The following is a 27,316-nucleotide window of genomic DNA, read 5'->3' on the forward strand; positions in this document are numbered from 1 at the left end:
TTCACGAGTGACTTTCTCTGTCCTCCCATTGGTCCAGCTACTTCCGCATTTTCCTTCACACCTGTTTTAATTGACACTGTTTTGATGCTCCTTGATTCACAAAGCACGACGCCAAACCATGATAAAAATATACTTTCCAAAACGCTTTTTTTCCAAGAAAAAATGGATTTTATGAGGTAAGGTGCTTTGTTGAGTGGCTAACTTCAATCCGGAATTATTTTGGTGCCTTACTTTCAGAGTACGAGTGGGACAAAATGCAGACAGGTACACGAGCTCTGCGTTAGCCTCTGGTGAGTACGATATGACTTATATTACGTACGTGTATATCGACAAAAATATAAATTATATTTTATTCTTATTAACTATATTGGACTGTAGAGGATTTTTGTTAGTGTAATGTATTGGAAGGTAAAGTTAACTGTTTTGCTCTAGCTCTGTGAGCTAAGGGGGGGGGGGGGACGAGTTGTTTACCTGTCGTGATGCAACAGTGATGGGAGGGGCTGGGGTTAAATTAAATTAAAATAAAATAAAAATTGATGTATCCGTTTTGCTTTCTATATGCATAAACTATACCATTCCACTGTCTGTACAGAACTGTGGATAAGAGGCTAGAGTCCAGTTGGGAATGAATGACAACATCCTCGTGAATTACAACTCGATGAAACGGCCTCATCCCGTAATTCCTCTTGAGGTCATTCCAGTTGATCACCTTATCATCCTCCATCGATTCAGAGCAGGTGATTATAGATATGTCATCTCACTCTGTTTACACATTGACTGAAGGCATTGTGCCAAATGAGGAAACTGATTGGAAAGTGTTCAATATCGCTAATTGCTTGTCAAGACTTGACTTACTGTGTGATGGCCTGTTTGCTACACATTTGTTAGGGGTTCCCTTTTTTTAATTGCCGCACATTGGGGGACCCACCTGCACCCTTTATCACAATCTTCAATGTCTACACAATGACCAGAAGAGCGTCGTGACCTTGTGGCTCAATTAGCAGCTTCAGGGCGACATGTTCTTAATCTTCCATCCTGTTGAGTAAATCAACTGAGGTCGAGTCAACTGGGACGCCTTTTTCCCCATTCTCATTACCGCTAAACAAAATGCCTGCGGTGATTCCTGAGACTCAAGAATGTGCTTTTGTAAATGACAGCAGAATCTCAGCAGGGGGGAGTGTAAAGGACCAGAGGTGATGTCATAGAATCGGGCTGGGAGATTCTGGAACAAAATATCTTGTCAGAACTCAGAAATGTCCTTTCTTTAAATATGTCTGTCTGTCCCTTTAATTTTTGTCGTGCACATCACGGTCTGCCCTGTGATGGAGCTGACTATCAGTATTCAGGCGACGCCCTGCGGTTGTGAGAAGCCTAAAAAATGACGGGATATGCGGTTGGGAGGGGACGCCATGGACAAGGCGTTCTGTCTCTTCCGCTTTGTCGGTGATCCATCAGCGCAGCCTCATTGATGTTCTCCATATTATTCCACTCGACTGGGTCACGCCACAAGAGTTTTTGTGCAGTCAAAAACTGCAGTGTGACTTTGAAGATGTCTTAACTTGGTGGCATTCAAGAATGTCACCAAATTCGGACCTCATATGCTTGCTTGAATAACAATTCCGCCTTCAGTTACCCAAATATGAATATTTTATTTAAAGATTTGCCAATGTGCTGGTTTTCAGGTGTTTTGTGATTTAGTGTCTGCTGTTTACAACCTCGCCAGTAGATGTCACTAGACGCAATCATCTTATGACCACGGCGATTTAAAACGGACTCGTGACTTCAATAATAAGCTTTCCTCTTCTGACACCTCTTGTTGCAGCCATGCTCCAATCTGGACCGCATGTTCCACTTCTCACCACTGGGTAGCGCTGCTGCACCAGCCAGGCGCCTCCCCTTGGACGAACCCGTCTGAACCCGCTCCCACCCGCTGAAGGACCAGTTGCAAAGCAAGGAAAAAGTTATCCGGTAGGCCTAAATGTGCTGAGACTGAGACTTTTTTTTTTTTCCTCTCCTTTCGTTATGTTGCACTCGTCCCTTGTTCTCTCCCTTGTTCCCTCTCTCGCACTCTCTGGTTCGATCGTCCTCTTTCTTTCTTAGAGACGTGAGGTCCAATCCAGTTGCAGTCAATCTAATCCCCCTAATTCAGTTAATCTAATTTTCTGGGTATGCACACTGCGGCTCTTCGCTTTCTGTTGAATTTCTATGCGTGTGAACGTAGTCCTGAATACCCCAGCGGTCCATCTCCAGTCTATCCCGACCTTCTTGCATTTGCACACTAAATACTAATGAATTGAATTATTATTATTACTAATTTGTTCCGAATTGCAGTCACACGATTAAAACAAAGTTATGTGGGCAACACCTGCTGGGCTGTTTGAATGGAAACTTTGAGCCAGGGCCGCGTAGAGTGGGGTGGGCGGTGCCCCCGAGCAGCCACCCGAGCAGGAGATTGGGAGAAATTGTTAATGAAATAATATTAAAAAATGTCTTTTTTGACATGACCATCTAATATAATTATCATTACATTGAAATAATAATAATAAAGAAGCGCCGGGTGCGGTGTAATTTCTAGCGGCCTCATCAGTATTCATCAGCAGCTCCTCGTGTAGATGGTACATGCGTGTTTGAGGGATTAGCCAGCTCTATTAGCAGATAAGAGGGACTTTCTCAGTGGAAATGGCGCCAGATACGCTATGTGGGTTAAACGACACTCGCTTGTTAACGACATTGACGGATAAGCGCCCTCGCCACTTGTTTGAAGCATTCAGCGCTTTTGCTTCCGCTGCTTCAACTTGTCGTTTAAAAGTGATGCAAAATCCACTTGGCGACGCTAAGGGGTCTCGGCGAGAGGGCTAGCGACAGGGCGCACTCTGGTGTCGCGGTTGCAGACAAAAAGCAAATCGTGTTCATTAAGTTGCCGAGTCACGTTGGCTTCAGGGGTTAAATCAAAAAGCACGTCTGTCTTTGAAGGACACCTGGACACTGTCAAAAAAACGAATTCATTTCTTTTTTAACCACACTCATCTTTTATTTACAATTTTGTCGTGCTGGTATTGAGCTACATTTCCTACATAACGTTGTGATTGGCAGGCATTGTTTCGCACGTTTGTTCCTGTCGTTTCGGCTGTCAATCTCCAGTAACTGCCCTTGACCCTGACCCGCTGAACCACCGTGTCAGAGCTGACAGCTCACACATGTGGCTCCGATCGGTGCTACAGTTTGTTAAATCCATATAACGTATATGAAATGCTAGCAGTGTTCATAGTGATGTTATACAATCTCGCTGCCATTTTGTCGCAACCTTATAGCTCATATGCGGGATTCTAAAGTGCCCCCCCTCCTCATTGTCAGCGTCTCTCGTGTCTCTATTAACATCAGCACTCCGTCACCCAGCTTCAAACTCCCCAGAGTACCGGCGTACTGCTGATGCATCATCGCCTCCACATAATTTGTTTAAATGACAGATAAGATTCGTGACTCCGTTTGCGTACACCATGTAGTGTCTCTTACCAATCCGATAAAGGTCCACCCCCCAGCCTTTGCCGTTAAAAAGAAAAAAGCCGCAGGGGCCGTAACGCCCTCCCGCCCCGTAATTGAATCGTGTAGGCTGGGGTGGGGGCAAAAAAAAGAAAGCGTAGAGGTTTTGGGCATTGATCGGCGCTAAGGGGGCTTCGGAAATATGCCTGGCGAGTCGCGGCCAATCAATCAAACAATTAAGCCGTCTCTCCAGAGCCGCCCGTTCTCCGTTTAAGTCTAACCTCCTCGCTCCCCGGCTCGCCGCACACTCTAAATTAATTGCTTCTCGCCGCACACAAAATAAGCTTCCTCTCTGCTCCCTGTGGACGTCCCCCGACCCCCCCCCCCCTCCCCCTCTTGGGGGAGCTAGCTTTTTGCTTGGGATGCTCTGGAAAATGAGATTCCCATCCGGGCCCGACGGTGTTACCCCGTTCTACGGTTCGGCGGCGGCACCCTTGCTGTGTCGCAGTTTTTAAGAGCTTGTTTCTTTTTTATGGCTTCTTAGCGTGTACTGTAATGTCCTCACATGTGGGAAGGGGTTGGAATAATTTAATTTTTTAATTTTTTATTCTAATTTTTGTTGTTGATTAGACGATTAATTTTAGAGCAAAAATGTGTTTTTATTTTTCCTGAAATAATTTGTTTGAATTTAGTGGCTTCTATACCGCAAAATCTCTGCTCTAGTTGTAATTTATGAACCTAACAAACCGTCGTGTCAGCTAACTATCGAGGAATCGGGAATGCTTCCAGGGGAAGCAGCCAAAAAGAATAGAAGAGAAAACAAGTGCCTTCCTCTTCCACTCCTGCCACCCTTCCCCCATTTTCTCGTAAAGCCAAGCCTCAACAGGGCTGTAAAATGTTGTCCTCACACACATTTATTGTGTATTGCCCCCCCCCCCCCCCCATCTGTCGCAGGGCACCTGCTGTCTCTTTCTTACACTTGCTGTCCTCTACCATATTTGCGTTTTTCATCATATGGCTAGTGGGAGATATTTTTGCACTCTTTCCCTCAGATTGCTTTTTGGAACTTAAAATATGGTGCTAGATATGTTAGGATGAGAAAAGTCGGAATTGGAAACCAGTGGCAGCACTTATATTAGTCGTTTTCTGCAGAGGATAAACAATATAGAACCGTCTGTCTATATGTGTTGCTATACCGTTTGTGCTCCATCTGAGTTTAATTGCTCGCTTCCATTTCCATTCATTCCCGCGTGGATAAAAAAAACGTGTCCCGCAACAGATTCTATTCCAATGTGCATTTTGTTCCAAAACAAGCCTGGTGACTAAAAGGATTTTGTGACAGTGACTCGGCACTCTTGCAATGATTGATGGTTGCATTTGCGTGTTTGGATTGTGCGCGCGCAGAGAAGAAGCCGGTCTTGAGATTGCTGACTGCGGGCAGCTCGGCAGAGGCGTCCCTCAGGGATGCTGTCCGGCTGCTGAGGCTGCAGTGCGCACACAATGACTTTTCCACTGCATCGTAAGCGGCCGAGATGTGCGCTTGGATTTTGAGAAGAACAAAAGCAAACTGAAGAGTTTGTAACATCGCTTCCAGTGAACAACTTTAGGACGTATCGATCGTGTTTGTGAGCGGTCAATAAAATGAGCCTCGTGATAATCAAAGACAGATCAATACGTGACCCTGCTGGCCCAAAAGAACATCGATACGCAGGCTCGTTTTTATGATCATGCTTTTCCGCTCCTTTTGTGTGCGCTCCATCAGCAACTGTGCTTCTCAAGTCGGACGCTTCCATGTTTATGTCAAAGCAGGTAGCCAAATCATGTGTGGCATAACGATACTGGCGTATGATTCATATGAACAAGGTCATGTCATGTGGTTCAGGCGTATGATGTCATTGAACTCCCCAAGCTGACAGGGCGATATGAGGATTGTGAATGTGGATGTGTCTTGTGTGTCTGCGTGTGTGCGCCTTTTGGTGAATAATGTGCCCGGTAGCCAAGAAGAAGATGATGGAAGAGGGGTCATGGCTGTCTAGACTTTCCCATTCTCTCTCTCTTTCTCGCTCGATCTACTAATGATACAGCATCCACGCTTTCATCTATGCTAAAGACTGTTTACATGGTCTTGTAGGTGCTGCTGTTTCGGCTAGCAACTGGCTCAGAGAATCCGTTTTGTTTCTCGTGTGGTGCCAAAGGAGGCCGTGTATTTGTCTTGAGCTGCAAGCATCTATCAAAATGAAATCGTGGGAGGAATCGTTTAAAGAGGCGTCTGCCAGTCTGTCTCCACCTCATCTTTGGCTTCAGATGTTCCTCCACCTGCTGTGATGACGTTTTTAAAAGTTCTTCGGGGGGGGGGGGGGGGGTGGGGAAGAAAACACAATCAGCACTTAGGTTAACCTTCTTTTCCTCATTGAGTTAACAACCTCCTTGTACCAAAGCGCTTTGTCCATCTTACCACTGCACAAACGTGTCTGTGTGCAATTAGGCGCTATTGTTTAACCCCTATAATTTGTAACAAAACTGCTTGTTGTGCGTTCATGTAAAATAAAAGCTATCGATTTTTTTTTTTTCTTCCCCCCCTATCCCCCTCCCTCAACTCGATCAATAGCTGTCCAGGACAATGCGCGTGAACACGCAGCTGCAAATGGGGCTACAAGATTTCTTCATGTCTTTTGAATGTGATTCTGTAGGAAAACAACACCGAGTGTTGGCATCAAGCTAAACTTCTATTTAATTGCAGATTGCGAGTACTTTTGTCACCTCTGAATGTATTGCTCTTATTGCCCCGCCCCCATATTTTTCCAAGTTTTAATTACTCTTGGATTTAGAAGCTTGACACTGACTTTATTGCCAAGTACAATTAAATATTCATTATATATTATATTGTATTGTATTATATTATAGATGCTGACTTGTGTATTTTCGTCCACCTCAAGTTCACCTATTGAGGATGTGTTGGCCCACGTCTAATCTTTTACATGTACAACATTATTTTAATGGCGCCGTTAAATGACGTCATCCCCGAGAATAGAGACTGCGGAGATGTCGTCCTTGACCTCTTGACTTGTGCACTTTTTATACGATGCAGGGGGGGAGTGAGGCTAAGGCAAAGCTACGCATCTCCATCCTCAGCTCCTCAAGTCAAGTCTTATACAGTGTGAGCATCAAAAAACTTTTTGCGTTCTTTGCATTGTCACAAAATTTGCGATTCGGCATTTTATTTCATTTTCATTTAATTTTTCAACATTATGCACACACTTATTATCATCATCATATTGTCCTTGTCTGTCAGTCTCAATTTGTATGCTGATATCTGCGGATGACACACTAATCCTAAGCAACACGTACACAAAAATGGAGCGAGCGGAGTAGAGTGCTTTTTTTTTTTTTTTATCCCCGTTCCACACCATTTCATCGTGTAAATATGTCAAGAAAATTGTTCCCGTCATCATAAAAGTTTGAAACACAGGCCCGTAAAAGACAGTACAATTGAATTCGAGCCACGCACACACAAAAAAACACTCGCGCGAAAAGTCAAACAAGCAAACACACACGAACATATACATAAAGACACCCACAAAACCGCACACCAGTAAAGGACCCACACATACACAAATGTTTTAAGCCCAGAAACACACACACCCGCTGACACACAAAAGCACACTTATACAAACACACAACAAAGCAAAAGCACACTCGCATACACACACAAATGTGTCCAGCTCAGCTCGCACTTCATCACTTATTCACCAACACAGCACACTGCGACCAGGCGCATCCTTTGGCCAGAACATTTCTTCTCAGCATTCCTCAATTTCCCCCGCTAAGCGCTTTTCTTTAACGATGCAACGCAGCATCCATGTATAAAGATAATAGCGATGGCTAGCATGTTGTTCTGGTGTCAGATAGTGCTGAGAGGAGGAGACCTTGACGTAACTCGATACAGGCATGCATAGACATGGACTCCATGAAGGTGAAATACAGGGGCTTAGCCCATGTGCTTGACTTTTTCTTTTGCTTTGTTGCGTGATGCATTTCTGCAAATCGTGGATCTGTGTTGCTAACCAAAACAGCAGTACCTACACCATATGAACGGTCAGTGTGAAGACTTCAAGTTGCCTAAAAATGTTGCTTACTGTATCTTTTAACGGCAATTTGCATTGGCAATAATAGTTGGCAGAATGCTGTTGTTAACCAAACCAGCAGCACCGACCGACTAAGCGTAATTAAACAGCTTTGGTCTTGTTACGTGGGGATGGCTGCTTTCACGATTAAGATTCCAGTAAGACTCTGTTGTGTTCATTTATAATAGTCCTTTGAAAGCTGTTGCTAACCAGGAAAGCAGCACCTAATGAATCACAGAAACATTCATAAAGATGAGTTTATGAATAATGCAAATATAGATTTTTCTTCCAATTCTGAGATTTTCGTTGTTACAAAGCATGTCCGATCCCCTCCCCTCTCACCTTCCCTGCTTTAGCCGTTGCCGCTTAGCATGCGCTTGACCTTGAGGGATCGATGGCGAGGCGCTACATCCGAGCCGGGGCTCATAAATAACCATAAAGGATGCGGCTGTGGACGGCGGTGGGTCGTCACACGACACCCACGCAGGCAGCCCTCGCTCGCACAAGTGAAGATTAAACCGACCCCTTTCTTCCCGCCACTTCCTCCATCTGCACACTATACGGTTATCATCACATCACTCCTATCTGGAACATTTCATATTAGATATACAAAATTAGAACAAGCTTATAAAAACGGGCCATTACACCAGCCCGAAGACATCTATAAATATCCAAACACAATCGATGCACTTCTATCATAGCGTGTACGCTATTTGCAGTTAGCCCACTTCCAAACCATTTAATTGTGAAACTCATTTTATCTTGTGTGTGTGTGCATTATTTACCACACCCCCACTGCGGGGGGGGATCTTTCGCCCCGAGGAGTGAAAACAATGGCAAAAAAACAACAGCGTCAGGCGCTGAAATGTGGCAAAAAAGTAAGCGCAAAGCGATTACAAGGAGGAAAAAAGGCAACATCAGCTTGGATATGTGAATTCATGATAACGGGGGGTTTCCAATCTGATCCATTAAAGGAACCCCTCGGAAAATCAGGAGCTGTCATTTTCCCAGCTTGTAATAATTGGAAAGATTGAAACGTTGTGCTGATATGCTGACTTTTTTATCGCATGATTCTTTTCTAACTTTTTTTTTTTTTTTATCAGTGGCTTTGAGAAACGGCAGCACCAACGTTTGTTGCTATCAAAAACTTTAGTGCTCCACAATGTTGTGTGCAACCAATGTTCATGTTCTCCCTTATACTCCTTTCTTTTTCCATTTTAAATTCCAGTTTCTCTCATTTCATCTATTGGCCTGTCGCCTGGTATCTTTTCCACGCTCTGAATATGCCACTGCGAAGTTAATGATTTTCCCGGAGTAGCTTTTTGTTGCCGCACCCTTCAGGCTCTGAGTATGAGATGCTATTGTTCTTGTTGTACATGCGGAGACGATCGCAATCTGTGAGGAGAGCCCGAAAAAGTCTCGCTTATAAGTGGAGGGAAGAGAAAAAAACAACAACTCTGAAACTTTCCCTGCTCCCCTCACTGGTCATTTTTGCTGCAGCCCTTTTGAAATAAAGTCAGCCTCTGACTTAAATGTATGATATCTCTACATATTTTTAAATATATTTATATATATATATTCTGGTTAAAGCCACCACCTCCCCTTTTTCTGTCAAAATCCTTTTTTGAACAGCACATCCCGGAATGCTGCGGCGTCACGCAACTTTTTTTTTTTTTTCCTTCAAACTCTACTGCAGTGCAGTAAGAGGGTTATATTGATCTATGTGGAGGCGCTCCCGAAATAGCCACTGTGAGAGTCGCTGAAGGAAAGGAAACGGGCGGGATGTTGTTTCGGGTCCCCCTCTGATCCGATTCCTGAAGAAGTACCTTAATTCCCCCGCCCCCTCCCATCTCGGAGCACACCGGGGATTGTGGTGTGAGTGCAGAGGTCATAAATCACGTTTGTGTCGTTGTCATTAATGATGTGAGGACGCTGCAGCCTGGTGATGATGATGTCAACGACAATGCTGCTCAGCCTCTGACGAACTCTTACGCAGTAGCTGTCCGAGAATCTGTCTTTTTAATGCCGACATTGTCCGGCCAGAACATATATTTGCTGATCTGTTCTGCCTAATGCAAGTTGACACCCACGGATGTCAGCAGAATTTTTTATGGAATCCGACTCCCACCTCCCCCTCACACCCACCAGGGCGTCACGGCACATGTTTCGGTCCCGTCGAGCGCTATGCATGTCCGCAAAAGCAGCTCCTTCATTATACTCAGCAGTTTTGACTCTTTTTGCCAAAACGTCTCATGGGACGTTTTTGTCTCGGCAAAATCCAAATTTGCTTTTTTCCCTCTCTTCTTATTCCTTGTCAATTTTGACCGTTACAAGTATGGATTAAACAACCTTTGAGGCAAGCGTGCCTTGTTTACTTCTTCGTCTGCTTCTTCTTCTTCCGCCCACACATTTGGGCTTCAATCCAGAAAAACAGATTATGGACATTTAGAATATAGAAGGGAAGCAAAAATACGACATGAGAGGCTTCAACGTGGAGATAGATTTCGTACGCCTGCATATCTTCATGCTTAGTTACCTTTGCTATGTGGACACAATAAAAAAAAAATCTGCGAATATGCTACCTCCTTTTTATAGAATGAATGCGTGTTATCTACCTGCTGTCATCAAATGGCATTTCTGCCATGCTTCACCCACACGCAATGACAAAAAGGAAAATGCCGCTAGCGTCTTCGAAGGACACTTGGAAAAAGATGAGCTCAATATGGACCCTTCAAAACAAAATGTCTCTACCATCTTGAGAACTTTTTTGTGAGTTGGGCAAATTTCACGCTGTTAAATGAAATTGGCTTCAGGAGCTGAATTTTCATAATCTCTGTGAGTAGTTTGTTTTTCAAGGAATCCTAGAAATGGCTGCTACTAATCAAAATGGCAGACTTTCTGTGTCCTTGGCATTGCATTTTGAGACTTTTTCGGGGGGGGGGGGGGACTACTCATTATAGACGCACTAAATTCCACTTTACCAAGTGAAACTGACTTCAGGGGCTGAATGATCATCTGGCTACTTCTATTGAAGGCAAATTCATGCCGGCTTCTTGCAGCGCTTATTAGTCGCCAATACAGAACTTGGCAGTAGCCGCTATTCGTGCCATTGAAATGACTTTCTTCACTTTAACCTTAAATGTCTCTAATAAGTCATCCTGACATCACCCCCCCTAATGAGAACATCTGCTGCATGCCGCACATACACACTGTACTCATCGCCTTGACAAGAAGAAGCTCTGAGTGATGATGTACGATGGACTAATCTGCTATGTTGTCACTTGTGGTCAATAGGTGGAACTCTGTTAGCTTCATGCTAGCCACCTACTGCCTAGCTGCCAAATGCTTGTCAACGTGATCACAACGTAGCGCTTTATGTGAGAAGTTTCAAATGCTAACATGGCTTTTTGTGTTAGCATTAGCCACCAAAAGTGTCAAATCTCACGCATTATATTTTAACTGCTTTAAATTCTATCTAGCCATCTTGCATACCTCAGATTAACTCACCGCCATTTTGTTCAAACGGTGTTATTATGTATTACTTTAGCTTCTTGCGCTCGCTTCTAGCTAACTTAGCATCAAGCAAGTCTTTTTCTGGCTCTGGTTTGTCCACTGAAGCGTCTGCCTCAAATTGAAGGGCTAGCAAGTGGAGCAGGTGAATTAATAGTGTAACTGTGTTATGAATGTGTGAAATCGTTGATTTAGTGACCATTACTCCGCTCCGCCAACTCCACGCGATTTGTTGCCGCAACCCATCTTCCAACTAGCAGCAAACACATTTATCTGATATGCTGCACACCCCCATCCCCCATTCCACTGCACATGTACGTGACATGTTTATCTCCTCTGTGGATTGGTAGCTCATATATTGCAGGAGAGGTGCTAATGCGTAAAGGGAACTCTGCATGTGGATTATTTTGAGTTGAATTTCTTTCAATTGTGTAAGGAGTAAGGAATGATTTTTGACTAAGTGGATTATTTCTGGTCATTCTTTCATTTCTATTGTGTAAAGTGGCTGCTATGAATGAATAGATGGGCGATCACATTAATCATAGCATGTGTCAGAAAGCGGATTATGTATGGCAACAGTTTTGATCGTAGATGACTAAACAGCCAAAAATCGGCTTGGTGCGCTTAATCTTGGTGACAAGGAGACAAACAGCACCTTGGTGGAGGTAATGATTGCGCGTTAAAAGAGCCTTCCGTGTCCCAGTTTTCCCGGGAGCGCCTTGGCCGGCGTCCAGCGTCAAGACGGATGTCCGTCGACCGATCGGCATGCCCTCGCCTCCCTGTGAGTTAAGATCCCGGCTGCCCCTTTTGGCTCCTATTTGCTTATCGATCGCATCGTTTGCATCATCGGTGGGCGCTGAACGATGCCGCAGAGGCGGGGGTTGGTCAGTCTTAATGCTGGGGGGTTCTTAATTTAGCTCAAAGTACACTCTAAAGACGAGGCGGAATCTGCCACTTTTGTGCCTGGTGTATTCTCATAGTGGGGGTCATTTGGAGGACATTTCAATCCCTTGATAAAATCTGAAACAACCAAAGCACAACATAAAAACAAATGAGTAGTATATGAAATCATCTCTAAATTCAATGTTCAACTCGTAACTTTTCAAGAACTGGGCAAGATGATATCAACCTTATTTATATCTATTTTTCTTTACCTCTATTTTTTTTTTCTGTCATCCTTGAGTTTCCTTCTTTTCTCCTCTCCTCACATCCATTTACTGGCTGTTTAATCTTCTTTCTGTTCTCCTCTCCCAGCTACCATCTTTTCTCCTTAATCTCCATCACCTCTCCTCACCTCCTTCTCATCTCCGCTCCTATGCTCCTACTAGCGCTTGCATAACTCTTCCATGACGTGCACACGACAAACACTAATGCATTTTGTAATTGTAGTGTGTGTGTCTGCTTTCACCGTGTGTCTGTGTTTTTTTTTTGGAGAAGTTGCATAACATTATCATCAAGGTACAGTCGTCGCAGACAGATCCCAGATCAGTTACAATTTAGCTAATCCACTTTTGGGTCTCTTCTTTATATGATAAACACAGACAATCTGGTTAGCCAAAGCCTTCTTAGCTTTCAAGGTGAGCCCGCCGCCTGCCAAGCTGATTGGCCGTAAGCCGGCGCGTGTATGGACGCAACGGCAGAGTTAAATGTTTGTCTGTGAAGTCGGCCTCTGTGATCTAAGTCGTCTGCGAACTGTAAAGACAATTGATATGGTCCACTTGTATTCAGTGAATGAGGAAGAAGACATTTTTGTCACTCAATTGACTCAAATCTCATAATCAAAGATGTCAAGTGTCAGTCCTCATAAACCAGGAAGTAGTCTGGAAGTGAATCTTCTCATGTGAAGAAAAAAAATGGCACAGTCCAGTTGTCTTGCGTCCTCCTCCAAGTCTTTTACTTTAAAAAAAAGAAAAAGAAAATGCACTTCTAAATTCAGCTAGCGAAGAAGCTGCTTTCACATATTATGACAGGGAATAAATGTTGTCGTCACGCCTGAAGTCTGTCACTAACATCTCATTATATTTTCATCAGCTTAGCAAATTGTCCATTGTCACACTTTGAGGTCATCTGGCTTGTTTTCCGGTAGCTTCTTTCGCCCTTTTTTTATTTATTTTATACTCTCCTGTGGGATTCTTCCTTTCCACATACCGAACAGGAAGTCCGCTATAATTATGTTGTTTATTGTGAGGTGACTGGCCCTTTAAAACAACTGCTGCTGTTGTGTGTATGGAGGGGGGGGGGTGATGCGGAAAGATGGGTCAGCTTCATCTCCTAAGTCAAGGTGATGTAAAAGAAACCCCGCTGACTGCCGACCTTTGTGTCTTTGGCCATCTATCATGCTGAGTGAGTGCGTGCGCGTGCGCCACGCTCATATTCAGCCGAGTATGCGCAAAACGCCGGCCGTCACGGCGCCAAAAACCTGCGTGACCGACATTGTTCTGGCTTGTGCAGACGATCCGATTTTTATTTATCTTTTCTATACAAAAACACTCCAATATAGCAGCTTTTGAAAAAAAAAAAAAAAAAATCATTACAGATCACATTGCTCTTGGCAGAATACAAACGCGGACATACTTCTTATGCATGTTCTTTTATAATAAAGCATGTTTTGCCGTATAGGGACACGTACCGTATATTTCTAAGAACATTCCAGGCATCAACATTCCGACACATTGGGAATGCCGTGGTGGCACTTCAGAGGGGATTAGCGCTGGTGTCGCATCCCAGCGGGGTAACACCGCTGCTGCTGCGTGGGTTTGATGTGTTTATCACGCCAGGCGTTCCCCAAGGCTCCCTATTAGAGCCACTACTGCTGCTTTTCTCCCTCTCCTTTGAAGAATAGCCATTTAATTTCAGTCCCCCCCCCTCCCCTCTCGTCTTCTTTCCTTGTCTGCCTGGCTTCATGTGTGTGTCTGCGCGTATCACGGCGTATCACTCTAGGCTGATTTAGTGCCAAAGGTGCAGGAAATGGAGGTCAGAACTCATCATTAGTGGCCGATGAAGGCTTAATTAGGGAAGCAAATGGTGCAGTGCCTCCAGTCAGTGGAGCTGGAGCAGAAATACCAGTCAGTGGCGCCATCCTTTCTTGTTACGACATACGCTGGTACCACTGCCGCATTTCATGATTTTGTTATGATTTTTTTTTTGTGTGGCTTCCCATGTGGCTATAGTATTTCAAGAGAGATTAGAAGGAATGATCCGTGCCATTTTATAAAATAATGGAATAAAATGAAAATATATGTAAAATAAATAAAGTTTTGTGTCACTTTAGCCTCATAATCCCAAACTTTGAAATGGCTCTTTAAAGCTAATATTAATAAGCAATCAACCACCTCAGGTCATGACATAAAATACAGATTAGGGCATGTTATTTTCTACTAGATCTTCCCTTCTGATCCCGCAATCTTCCCTCCTTCCTCCTTCCGTCCATCAAACGTCCTTATCCTTGTTGTGTGCTGACAACCTCTCAGGCTATTCGCAGAGGGATGGGTAGGGGTGGGGGTGGGGGTGTGTGTGGGGGGGACGCTGAAGCCTTTCCTCACGAAGACCCCCGTAATGTCCGAGCAAATTCACTCTGCCGAGCGGTCATCACGGTTGACCCATCTCGGGAAAACAAACCTTGGCTGTTTTAGTTTGTGCATCTGTAATCAACGTGAAACATCTATGGTGTGCAAACACAAGGTCTTGTTGACGTTACGGCAGCTCTCAGAGGACACAGACATAACCTTGGCCAATATTCTTCAAAAGTAGTTTGTATCCAGACTCCGCATTTGGATATCTGGATCTATACATAGTATATATACAAAATTGATCTGGCGCTATGACTAATGAACAATAGTGATCCGAATAAAGATTCCATACTCTTATCAGGGGCAAAGGCTGGGGTCATTTGAATTGACACGCACTCACATTAGTAAAATGCCATCCTTCTTCCCTCATACATAGATAAATATAATATTTTCATTTTTTTATTATTATTCTTTCCCGTACGAACATCTGCCATGACTTTCCTTGCGATCTATTATTGAATTTTGTGGCTTGCACACACACGCACGCACGCACGCACGCACGCACACACACATGCACGCAGTCATCACAAGTTATGAATAAGTAAAGGCGACACCATGAGAGTTGGAGATGAGCCCAGAGCGAATGACAATCTCTCTTTCTTTCTCCCCCTCCTCTCAAAAATGAAAATGATTTGTTACTCTTTGTCATTGGTTTCCCTTTGGGCAGGGCAAATGATCCCGGCTAATCAATCTCACTCTGCATTCCTGAGAGGCTTCTTCTACTTTTTCTCCTTTTATGTGCCCTGTGGGGTCGAATTATGTGTTGGCACACGTGTGTGTATCCATGTTGTTTAACCCCAAGACATCAGAACTGGATTCCATATTTATATGGAGATCATTATCAAAAAGTAATGAGTTAATCTCTGGATAATATCAAGCGTAAACACACTGAACGGCATCTAAAAATGTTTGCGTGCACACTACATGTTGCTAAAATAAAAGGAAATTAATTTGTCCTTGGGTTACAACAACACTAAATTTAATCCATTTGTGCAAATTCTGCTTTAGCCTTAGTGTAAGTACTGACGCATTTCTGAAACACACACTTCCTGCACAACACACACATTGACAGTGTCATCCTCCCCGTCGCCCAGAGGGTGTCACGGCGGAACGTGACAACTGCCCTAATGAGCTCGCTGGAGTGGGTGACCCTGTTGCCTGGTGGGGAAAGTGCTGTCGCCATAGCGACAAGGAGGATCTAAGTCACGGTGTCATGCAGGTGTTTGAGGACGGGGCGCTATAAAAGACAATTACACCGGAAAACGTCTTCATTTGCTTTTGGGGATTCACGCACACGAGCGCGTCGCTACATTAGCATGCAAGGCTTCAGCGCGCTTTAGCTGGCTGAGCAGGCGGCCATTATATTGCCTCCTGGGCTCAACTGTGAGTCATTGTTTTGCTTTCGTTTCAATTAATGTCCTTTATATGTAATCCAGAGTAGTACTTCTGAAGTCGATTGCCAAATTGTCATTCAAAGAGCCGAGTGGGTGTGACTGGCTTTATGCCGGTGTTTGCGTCGCTTGCCAATGTACTTGTATTAGCCATTAAATGATGCTATGCTAGCACAAGTTACTTATCAGTGTCAGCAACAGTGTCTCACAAAAGTGAACACACCCCTCACCCTTCAGCTCGGTGAATTGTTACCCGTAGGCAAGCGGGTTAGTGTTTTCCACACTTATACCAAAAAAAAAAAAAAAACAGCCACTTAGTACGTAACAAAGCGCTGGTGTGGAAAACTGAGAGAAACAGGGAGCCTGGAAGTGACGGGTGAGAGTGTATAAGGAGTTTAGAGCTGGAAAAAAAAAAGCTTGGGGGCGATCCTCTCACCGCGGCGGGTGATGATATGCGGGGTAATGAACTTCTCCACTTTGCGCGTCACAGGCGTGACACTCTCCTCTCCCTTGCTTCGACTGTCAGCCATTTGAGCCCCCCCCCCTCCTCTTATGGTGAACGAGGCCTCCTCTAATCTCCTTCCATCCACTCCGTGGCAGCCCAAGTGGAGCCTCGGCTGACTTAAAGCCTGCGTTTCACTTGTCAGCCTAATGGGGAAATTTGTAAGGCGTTTAAAATACGGACCCCCAAGCCATTCCACCCACAGCTCCGGAGGTGTCAGGCTGGTGGAACGAGAAGCAGCGTTTCGTGAAAGTTAAAATGCAATCCTTGGACCGGAGTAATGTTTTTAGCATGTTGCCGGCTGAGGAACACGGCGAAAACGTTGTTTGACACATTCGATACGCTTGCAAAATCAACCAGTGCTTTTTAAATGTTGTTTTAAATCTACCGCCAAAGGCATCTTGCTCGCTATCACATCCGCTAGCTAAAAAGTAGCTAATGCAGTCTTCTCAATACGTAATGTTCAAGTGTTCAATATGGCAACTTGTTACGCCTCAGAACTGTTCTGACAATAAAAATCATAATACTCCGCCAATTTAGAAACATTACTCTTGAGAATAAAAGAACATTACAGCTAATTACCTAATAGCATGTGCATAGCAGTTTCTTTTCAACTTAAAGACTTGAAGTAAATGCTAACGGTGTAAATGTTACTAGCCACCTCTGCGCCTGGGTATGCATACAGTGCCATGAGCAAGTACAGTATGCCTGGTGGGATGTGCCACGGTGGTCCAGCGCCACCACGCATGTGCGTTGACATCACTTGGCATTGTTGTCCTGCGGCAACGAGAGGCAGGAGTCTCTCATCGCGCATGAATAATTAAAACCTTTGCTTTCCTGCAGGGTCAGCGACCAATAAGCAGGCAAGGTCGGAGCGGAGGGGGCGGGGGGTGAACTGTGTTTTGAAGCTTATGTGTGTGTGTGTGTGTGTGTGTGTCGTAGAGATGAAAGTGTGGTGTTGAGATTGCGCGAGGGTGGCGGCGGGAGGGCTGATACAACGAGGTGATGGCGAGGCATAGGATGAAATGAAATGGCGAGAGGAGTGTTGGCAGTGATTGCAAAACACGATTGAACTCTTGTTGCAGGGGCTCGTACAGTATTGATCGATGATGACGCCGTTAAAGCAACAACCGTGCGGTAGACCTTCGAAAGATTTCATGGCATTCTCAAAGGTGCTATGTTGAAGTGAATAGAGGAGTTTCGTTAGCAGTTGTGCTTTCCTGCCATCTTGTGGCACCTACAAGCAATTACACGACTGTGTAAGGAAGCCGCATTTTGCGAATAAATAAATAAATAGATAATGTCTTGAAATTCCACTGTGAGCTGCAACAACTGAACTTTTATGCCAGACTAGCATGACCTTGGCTTGGTGTCCACGTACCTCTCTCATCATCAATTGGCAGCATCAGGGACGTGTGGATTAGACGCAGGAACAGGAACGTGAAAAGGTTTGGCTGCACAATGCATCACGTGCGGGAGGGAACGAGGTGGCGTGTGTGTGTGAAGCCAGTCCAACACTGCTGCCGGGCCTCGCTAAAGCCACAATAAGACCATATCCAGATTGGGGTGTGCGTGCGTGTGTGCGCCCACTGGTCATGTGTGGCTTATGTGATCGCGTGTGAAGTGTACGATAGCTTGTGCCTCCTCGGCGACGTTGTTTTGCAAAAGGCTATCACGGCGCATCATGCTCACCCCTTGAAATCAAACACGCAGACACACACACGCACACACACGCACACATGCTTATCCCCTCCCTTATTGCACGTCTAAAAATAGATCTTCCCCTTTTTTTCCCCTCAATGATCTGTCTGCTTCGTAAAGGCTGCAAGATAGGCAGGGTTAACTGCAGCCCGCCCTCTGAAGTAGGCACACATGCTTTACTTCTTATTGTTTGTATGCCAACTTATTTTTTTAAGGGGGCGGAGCTTACATTCTCTCTCTCCTTTTAAAATGGGGATTTAACTCCCTTTACGGCAATTTAATCAACTTTATAGTGGACTTTACGTCTTTTTATTTTAATTTGCATTATAATTTTATTTTTATATTGTATTTATTTTTGATTTTATTTATTTATTCATTTTTCCTTACATGCATTTTTCGAGGCCTTTAAATTGGGACTATTTTTAGGCTTTCAACATATTCAATTTTTGCAAACACGTGCCTCTTCGGCGACCTTGTTTTTCAAAAGGCTATCTCGGCGCATCATGCTCACCCCTTGCAATCAAACACACACACACACACTCGCACACACACACACGTTTATCCATTCCCCCATTGCACGTCTAAAAATAGAACCCCCCCCATGATCTGTCTGCTTCTCAAAGGTTGTGAGACAGGCTGGGTTAACTGCAGCCCATCCTCTGAAGTACACACACACACACACACACACACACACACACACACACACACACACACACACACACTTCCCCATTCAGGGTGCAGATGGCAGCCAGTGTGTGTGAGACAAGAGACCCCAGCTTCTCTGCTCATTGACATGCAGGCAGCGCTTCCAGTCTGGAGGAGAGAGCTTGGCACACCAATGCTGTCAAAACCATGTTGCACCTCGCACCCTCCCCCTGTAATCTCCTCCCCTTCCCTCACCTACATTACAGAGCGTAGACTCTGATCCAACCCGCCACGCATCAAATACTCACACTTGTCAAGAGTTATCTGAGGTAAGGTGGCGTGCGGACAACACGGACGACCTTAATCCAATTTTAGTCAGGTGAAGCAGCATACGGTGTTTATATCAAGATACACTCACTAGTTGCTTTGTTGCTAGGCAGGATTTGCTCTGCACAATTATTTATTAGCCCGTTACCCATACCATTTTATTAAATTATTTTTCATTCCAAAAAAATTCAAATGTTGTGCCTTAAATGCGTCGTTTTTTTTAAATTTTATTTGTACATCTAATTTTTTACCCTCCTGACACTTAAGGTTCTGCTCATGCAGCTCACGTTTGGACTAACTGGGGTTAATGATGGTCCACTTCCTCTCCATTAGACAAGAATTACACATTGTCTCTGTAATGGCGACCAACAAGCCGTGTCGAAACACACCATAAAGTGTCCCGCCCGAGCCATTTACATTCTACCCCAACACACACACGCAGTGTTAATTAGTCACCTCGTCACTGGTCATGAATCGGGATCATTTCTAATGCCGTCGGTGTGTGCTTGGACAAGCTCACGTCTATCACTCAGCTCAGCCAGACTTCGATAATAATTGGGTTAGAATAAATGGGCCATGATTTTAGAGAGAAGGGGGGAGGGGGGGAGGAAAAAGGAAAAAAAGGGGAGTTTGCCAGCAAAAACAAAGCCACTGACTGTTCAATAACGGAGTGAGCCAAGCGGATTTAGGAGGGATGTGCTCGGAATAAAGATAAACGTGTTGCCGTACACCGACTCTGCAGATATGCAAATTAAAAAAAAAGTTCATTGCCTTTTAAAGGCTTTAATTGTTGTTTATATGGAAGTTGAATTGCCTTTAGAGAGGCTTTGATTAGTATTAAGTATAGCAATGACAAAGTCACAAACATTTCATCCTCCACTTGGCTCTTCACTTTTCTTTTTAAAGCGCTGCATTCCTCAGTACAGAGAAGAGATTAACAGTGTCATCTTTGAGAGCGTCGGCCATGTGTTGCACGCCCCCCCAAAATCACACATAATCTGCTTTTCGAAACAATAGCCATCGCGTCGCCTTTCATTGGGATCCGTTTTCAAGCCACAATGACAAGAGGGAGATATTGTGGTTGTTGTGGTTGTGTCGACTGCATTTTTGGACAAAAAGAATCCCGTTCATCTGAATTGAATCTGCACCTTGCCGCTTTTCTGAATATTCCGTGTAGTACATTTTAGCATGACAACACTTGCTGATAAGAATATTTACATTTTTTTTTTTTTTTTTTTTACACGAGCATACCTCTCCAAGCCTCTGCAACTAATACTAAGCCACCGAGCCATCGCGAGTTTCATTAACGGCTCAGGATGAACTTTTGAACCCTCGATGCAAACTTAAAAACACACACACACAGAAGGCGTAACCATGCGTGCACGATGTATATTTAACTCCCCACGACCAATGAAGGAGAATTATTTATGATGTCAATTTAGACCAATCCATATCTCACGTGTTAGTAAAGGGGCAGCATTTTATTGCCTTTATTATCCTCATTACCAGGTTGCTGGTGTGTAAAATTCACTTTGCTGCCTCTCCAATGACTGCGCCCCATAAATTCAACCTCCTCCTGCTTCCTGCCCCTCCCCCCCCCCCCCTTGTTCCCGAGCTTTTATTTGTATGGTAATGTTTGAGGAAGACGCGTGGAGCCGAATGACATTCCCGCATTATGCCGAAAACAAACGGCGGCGCACACGCAGAATACCAACGAGTGCATTTAGGATGTGAGAGCGAGAAGGACGCCGGGCGCGCTCTGTGGAATCTGTCACAACGTACAAAGGTTTTCCCAAATGGTCGCTTGAAAACGCTCACAATGTCGTTATCAATTTGAAGTGTTTGTCATCCCTCATCCTGTCTAATTAAACAGGCGCCGCCAAAATCAAAAAGTAGCCGACGGCGCTTTAATCTTGAGCAGGTGCACAAACAGGCAAAGGGAAAATGGAAGGAGGGAACACGTGTTAAGTGGAGACCAGGCTTACAAAATGGCTGCCATGACAACCTGCCGCAGGTATGAAGTGACTTGCCTGTTGCATAACACAGCCAAATTGGCAAGCACTCAGCCTCTCCGCAATCCCATTAAGCGACGGCAGCTTAAGTTTTATCAGCCGTAATCAAGAGAGCCATTTATAATGACGCCGACGTCAGGCCGGCTCCATTTTCTGCCTCTGCTCTGACCTGACGGCTCTTTTAACCGCGCACCACGTTATACATCTTTTTTTGGTCATTTTTCCCATTTTACATTCACATTGATTTTGATGTCAAGTGCCCACTTTCACTTATTTTTGCTAGTCCAAAAATATATATATATTCAACAAAAATTGCTGAGAGGCCTCCCTCAGGCCTGACATGACCCCACGACCCCGGTCTTTTCTCCCACAACCCACTTTGGGCTCTGAAGTGACAGAAAACGCCGAGAGAGGTTGCTGATGCTTTGATAAGCTTGTTGTTTGACACCCCGGTGACGTGGGACATCAACACGCCCATCTCGAGAGACATTTGATGGACAGAATTCTCCTGGACACTCATGCTGACCTCAGCTCGACCCAAAAAGTGCTGATTCATGGTGTCCTTAGAATCACCCTCACCGAGTCGTTTTGTGTGTTGTTCAAAATGGCTTCAGGCAAATTTTTAAAGCTTAGGAATGAAACAAATCGATTTGAAAGTACTCAACGCTAATTTGGGGCATAAAGTTGATTTGAGAAAACTATTAAGCCAGTCTACCTTTTTTTCTTTTTTCGAGACAAAGCGGTCTACCTCCATTTTGATGAATTATGCAGTTTGCGGCTCATGCCAAACGTTTTCGGGGATTTGGCTCGCTCGCCGCTGTAGTAAACACTGCATGATTTATCAAATACTCAATGCGGCTTGAACGTCTGCCGCTGAGGAAGGCGGCAAGGAGGCAAGCCAGGGATTGCTCCAAAGTCGCCCTTCTGATGGTGACATCCCTGCCCGGTGACCTCATGTTTTGCCAGTGAAGTAACGTCTGCGAGGAGCCGAGCTTCCTTCAGGTGTCGTTTGTTTCCTTCCGCTCGGCGTGGTCCCCGCCTTGGCTCCGTTGTGATCTCATGTTGACTCACGGCGCAGCGCTGATGTCATCTGCATGAATGTTTGAGTAGAAATTTCACACCCTGTTTCAATCGGATGACAATCCCGAGCGTGCTTCCAAAACTTTGAAAAATTGAAAGTGATTTCTTCTTTTTGGCTGCCGTGGTCATATTGTTCTCCCGATTCTAATCCATCAGGATTAGCGGGTGGCAGGGCGGCTAGCACATCACAGTTCTGAGGCCACGCCAATCGTTGGTCTCCATGTGTGACTGTGGCTGGGTTCAAACGATGGCTCCGCGCATGTGTGCTTAAAACGCCAAGTCTGGCTCTGCACAAGCGCTGCTGCTGCTGCTGCCGCAGGGCACGACTGCGGGCCAAAGCTGCTCGCTTGCTTGCTTGAGTCATGTGCGCCCAAATCTGTGTTTAGAGGGAGAACAGCTTGTCTCCAGTTGTGCCTCCTCGGGCCATGTGAGTGCTTCCAGAATCGCGCTGTATTTCTATTTTTTTTTCATGTATGGAAGATAAACCAAGAGAGTGGAAAATATACATAGTAACATTTTGTTTAGAGGTCATTTGGTGACCCAGTTGAGTTGTAATGTGTGACTCAGATTGCCCGATCATGATAGCAACTTCACCACTGCGGTTAATTAATGATGAATGAAGTCAGCATGACTTTGGATGATGACCTAAGCTGAATGGCTCATTGGGTCACGGTTACGTCATCTTTTATTTTGATGCTTTCATATAAACAACATAGACAAGCTGCAGCCCAGTGATAAAGTCATCAGAGGTGGGAGGAAGCCAAAAAATGAAGCTTCAAATTTGCTTCATGAACCAGTTGTATATATTTATTTCCTCTAGATGGCCCTGTTGTAATAAATGTGTTTATGAAATGCCAAGTCAGTGTGCTTTCAGCCCAATTTTGAACAGCGAGTGCCATCTAGAAAAGTAAAAAAAAAAACAAGTGTCATTAGAAAAAGCCCCTTCGGCAGGTAGTGCCAGCCATCTGTTAACAGAGCAATTTGCTATTGATCCTGGAATACCAATAAGGCCTTTCTTTAAGGATTCCACTACATCAGCAGCCAACGCTGGATTGGTCGAAAGCTGCATAATGAGCTTCGACTCGTCTCTCTTCGCACGGACAAACTAACTAATCGCAACCATTGCCCCTTATTTGTCACCCCCAATACGCTAACAATGTAAACATGCTAACAATAATTACCTTCCCAAAGCTAATGTGTGTTTACTGCATCCTCCATCGAGCTTATGGTTGTCAATTCCAAGATGACAAGATGTGCAAAGGCGTTTTCACAGCCTCTTGGCTGTGACGCCTCTTGGCACACCTTATTACCGAACTCGAATGTGTGTGAGCTCGCCTTTTGGTCGTGGCGGAGATTTCTCACTCTAATTAACGCCTTGCTGAAGACGATAACTGGGCCCGTGTTTTCCAGCAACCCTCGTTTCTGATTTTGTAGTTATTTTTAATTTTTTCAGACACTGACTCGATGGAACCCTGGCAACGACGACTGTGTGTTCAATTGTGGGTCATCTCGGGATAATGCTGCACATTAGCACGCTATTGCGATTGTTTGCGTGACAAAGCTAGCGCTGGCCATTAACGATGCTCTGCGATGTTTACATTCTCCAGCAGTTTTCCAGAAATGTACTTAAAAAAATTATATAAACATAATTGCTAACATTCTCATGGTAAGTTCAGGATGCAAAACGGACTTAAAACGATCAAGTGAAATCTGGCATCTGTTTTCATTTTGTCTTAGTCAATTGAGATAATTTTGGCGTTTCCGTTGAAAGCTTTGTTCCATGCGCTTATTCAACAGTTGAATGGGAGAAGATTTCCCCAAGGGTTTCGAAATTGTGAACTGCGTGTCATCCGCATTGACAAAGATATTTTTGTTCCTCACTGTCTGAGTGTCGAACAATTGAGGACATAGAACAGACCCTAGGGGGACTCCGCATGTTGCTATATTGGTTTTCTTGGTTTGTCTGCAGTTTGGAAATAAAATTACCTTTTTAGCAGCTGTCTCAGGGTTAGGGTGGGTTAGGGTTACAATTTTGTCAATTTTAGACCTGCTCACTAACGATTATTATTTTTTATATTAATTGATGAATCACATTTTTAATCATTTCTATCCAAATTCCCACCCACAAAAACAATACATGATTTCAAATTGAAAGTGCAAGCAAAAGCAACAAGCACACACACACAGCCTCAATGTATCACTTTTGCTTCAAAGCTGGTCCCTTGAAAATCATAAAATGTGGCATCAATAAAACCCCTTTGAGCTGCACCGTTTGGTGAAAGCATCACAATGAGACAAGAAGCTTTAGGTGGAAGAAAAGGTGAGGAGAGCAACAGACTGCAAAAAAGAAAACAGAGCAAGAAAGATGTGAGGTAGATTCAGAAGCCAGAAAAAAAAGCAAAAAAACGTTGGATCAGTGGCAGCCTGTGGAAATGTATCTAGTTCAAACAGAGTCCAAAGGTAAAGCGCAAGCAGATAGATTAGACGATGAAGCACACACAATGACACCATCCCACATTGTGTAATCTTACAATTCCCGCAGGATTTGCAAAAAAAAAATGTTTATGTCTCATTTCCTGTATTTATTCTTTTTTTTTTTTTTTTTTTAATTCCCCTTCCACACATTGCTCACAGGACGTCAATTTTCTCCGAGCCTCTGTGTCACATTGTAGAGATTCATATTCTCGGGCCGTACGAGAGTGTATTTTAAAGTTGCCGGCTGGCCCTTAAATGAATATCAATACTTGTGTCTCCTCCGTCTTTCACGCTGCTCCATATCAAGTCCAATTGTCCTGCCAATGTTCCCTGCGTCTGATTAAGGCCTGCCAGCCGTTGATTTTTATTGGTCGCGTAATGGTGCAAAACCTAAACATTAATCAGGAACAATGGAGCCGTGTCTCCTACGAGGCTATTAGGCGCCGCGGAGGGCGGGAATCGGTGGACCGAGGCAGGCGGGCGTACAAAGTAGGCGTCGGAATGAACTGTCACTTCTGCGGGGAAATGAGCATTGTTACTGAAGGGAAATTGTTTTTGTTTGTTTATGGCGACCGAGGTGCCTGCCGCATGACAATGTAATCTAATGAGAGCCAAGACACGAAGTCAAAATGTTCGACTTCACAAACGGCACAATGTTTGTTGACTCAAATGCACAGGGAGACCAAATATTACTTTTAATGTGTTCAATGTGACCCTGATTCACACCTGAGCTGATGGACCGTTGAAAAAAATAATCAAATCTGAGTGTCATCAGATCAAAATTTTTTGTTTGGGTGCATCGTGTCCTCGTCCAGGTGTTGACCATGCCACAATGAACCTGTGCTTTTGGCAAATCTGCGTATAATCCGCTAATGTTCTTAATCCCTCGGGTCGGGGTCACATTTTTTAAAAAATGGATGAGAAATTAATCTTCTATCAGGTAGAGCAATCTGTCAATGCCACTGTGTAATATTTGCCTCTCCCCCACACACGCTCAAACCCTTCTGTCAGGTGCGCTAAACAGGAACACCAAAACCGAAAATCACCCTTTTGTCCTTGAAGCCATTTTCAAATGATTGGAAATATGGTGTCCATACAATACAACGTCGTGGAGCGACCACTGATCGGCAAAAACGCTGACTTGCTCATTCCTAGTTTCAGCGCAAATGTATTCCTGGCGCTGTCCATTTACGTCGGATTAGATTGTCTTGCAGAGCCACTAAGCCATGTTCACATCCACATCGGTGTACCATGGCGTCACCCCCACAACATATGTGTGCATCCAAATCCTCTCTTTTGTCTGTGTAGAATTTGGATTACATATTCTAAAAGTGGGATGTGGTTTTTGCTCCTAAAATAGCTCGCTGGCCTCTAGTGCAGTTGTCACGGTGGCTCACTGCCGCTGAGGCGATTATTAGGACCACCTGAAAAATCCACTACGATTGTTATGCAATGCCTTCTGAAAGTCACGTCCATATTTTTATTATACGATTGGGGGTTGACAGGGGTGTGTAGACTTTTGGTATGCACGTTCACACTGATCTGAAAATGTAAAAATAAGATTAGCGCAATTAGGTTGCGTGCGTAAGCGTCACTAATGAAGTGAGTCAAATGTGAGTTCAGGTACTGTGTGATCCGTGCCAAGTACTGCATAATGTTAAAAAAAAAAAAAAATGCATAGCAGCGTGCCTAATCGCATTGCGCCACAGCCCAATTATTTCTGCCACTCGGCCTGACGTTTGAGAGGCGAGCCAAGGAACGCTACCACCGGTTCTAAAGGCGTCAAAATGCGTACCGGCTCTCCACTTGTCATGGTGACGGAGGCTGATTGCTCCTCCATTTTGTCACACTTGTAAACTGTGAGCAACAAGAGTGTGTAACATCAAAGTTGGTTTTCTTTCTTTCTCTTTTTTCTTTAGTTTTTCAAGTTGAGGGAGAGCTTCCTGTGCTGCCACTCAAATTCTCCTAACTTTACAGAGTCACGCTGGCGAGAGGACTTGGCAAGTATCTTTTCTTTTTTTTTTTCTTCTGTTTTATCCTGAAGGAGGGGCAGCCCTTCCTCTGTTTTTCCTCTTCTCGTCCGCTGTTGACCTTCAGGGAGCGAACCTTCTCCTCATCAATCCCGGCTCGCTCCTCTCGCAAATGAGAGGTGAAAGGTGGAGGCGAGTGGACCAAAAATGGGCTGCTGCTCATTTCTGGGCTGAGGGCCAAATTCAAAATTGGGACATAAATGCATTCGAAGAATTAAGAAGCATAATATAGCAGAACATTTGAAAAAAAATCCTTTCAGAATAAATTCGATAATATAATCTAAGCGTTACTTAAAGTTTATTTTTAGACTCATTTAAAACGCTCTATTATATATTAATATATATATTAATATATAACAAAAATATAATAATATATAATAATATATATATTAATATTTTTTTAATAAATTAGCATGCAACTAGTGTTATGCCCCCTTGCAGTATATTAAAGAATCACTGAATGAAATGCG

The 27,316-nt window shown here is 44.2% G+C and overlaps 1 long non-coding RNA gene across 1 annotated transcript; it reads left to right on the forward strand.

Annotated features, from left to right (window-relative positions):
• The first annotated feature begins 238 nt into the window (after positions 1–238).
• Positions 239–26,818, forward strand: LOC133169003 (uncharacterized). Its single transcript, XR_009718349.1, has 4 exons — positions 239–290; positions 593–737; positions 1,823–1,968; positions 26,736–26,818. It is a non-coding gene; the product is annotated as an uncharacterized LOC133169003 (long non-coding RNA).
• Positions 26,819–27,316: the final 498 nt, after the last annotated feature.

The sequence above is a fragment of the Syngnathus typhle genome, linkage group LG16 (assembly GCF_033458585.1).
Source record: "Syngnathus typhle isolate RoL2023-S1 ecotype Sweden linkage group LG16, RoL_Styp_1.0, whole genome shotgun sequence".
Taxonomy (NCBI): Eukaryota; Metazoa; Chordata; class Actinopteri; order Syngnathiformes; family Syngnathidae; genus Syngnathus; species Syngnathus typhle.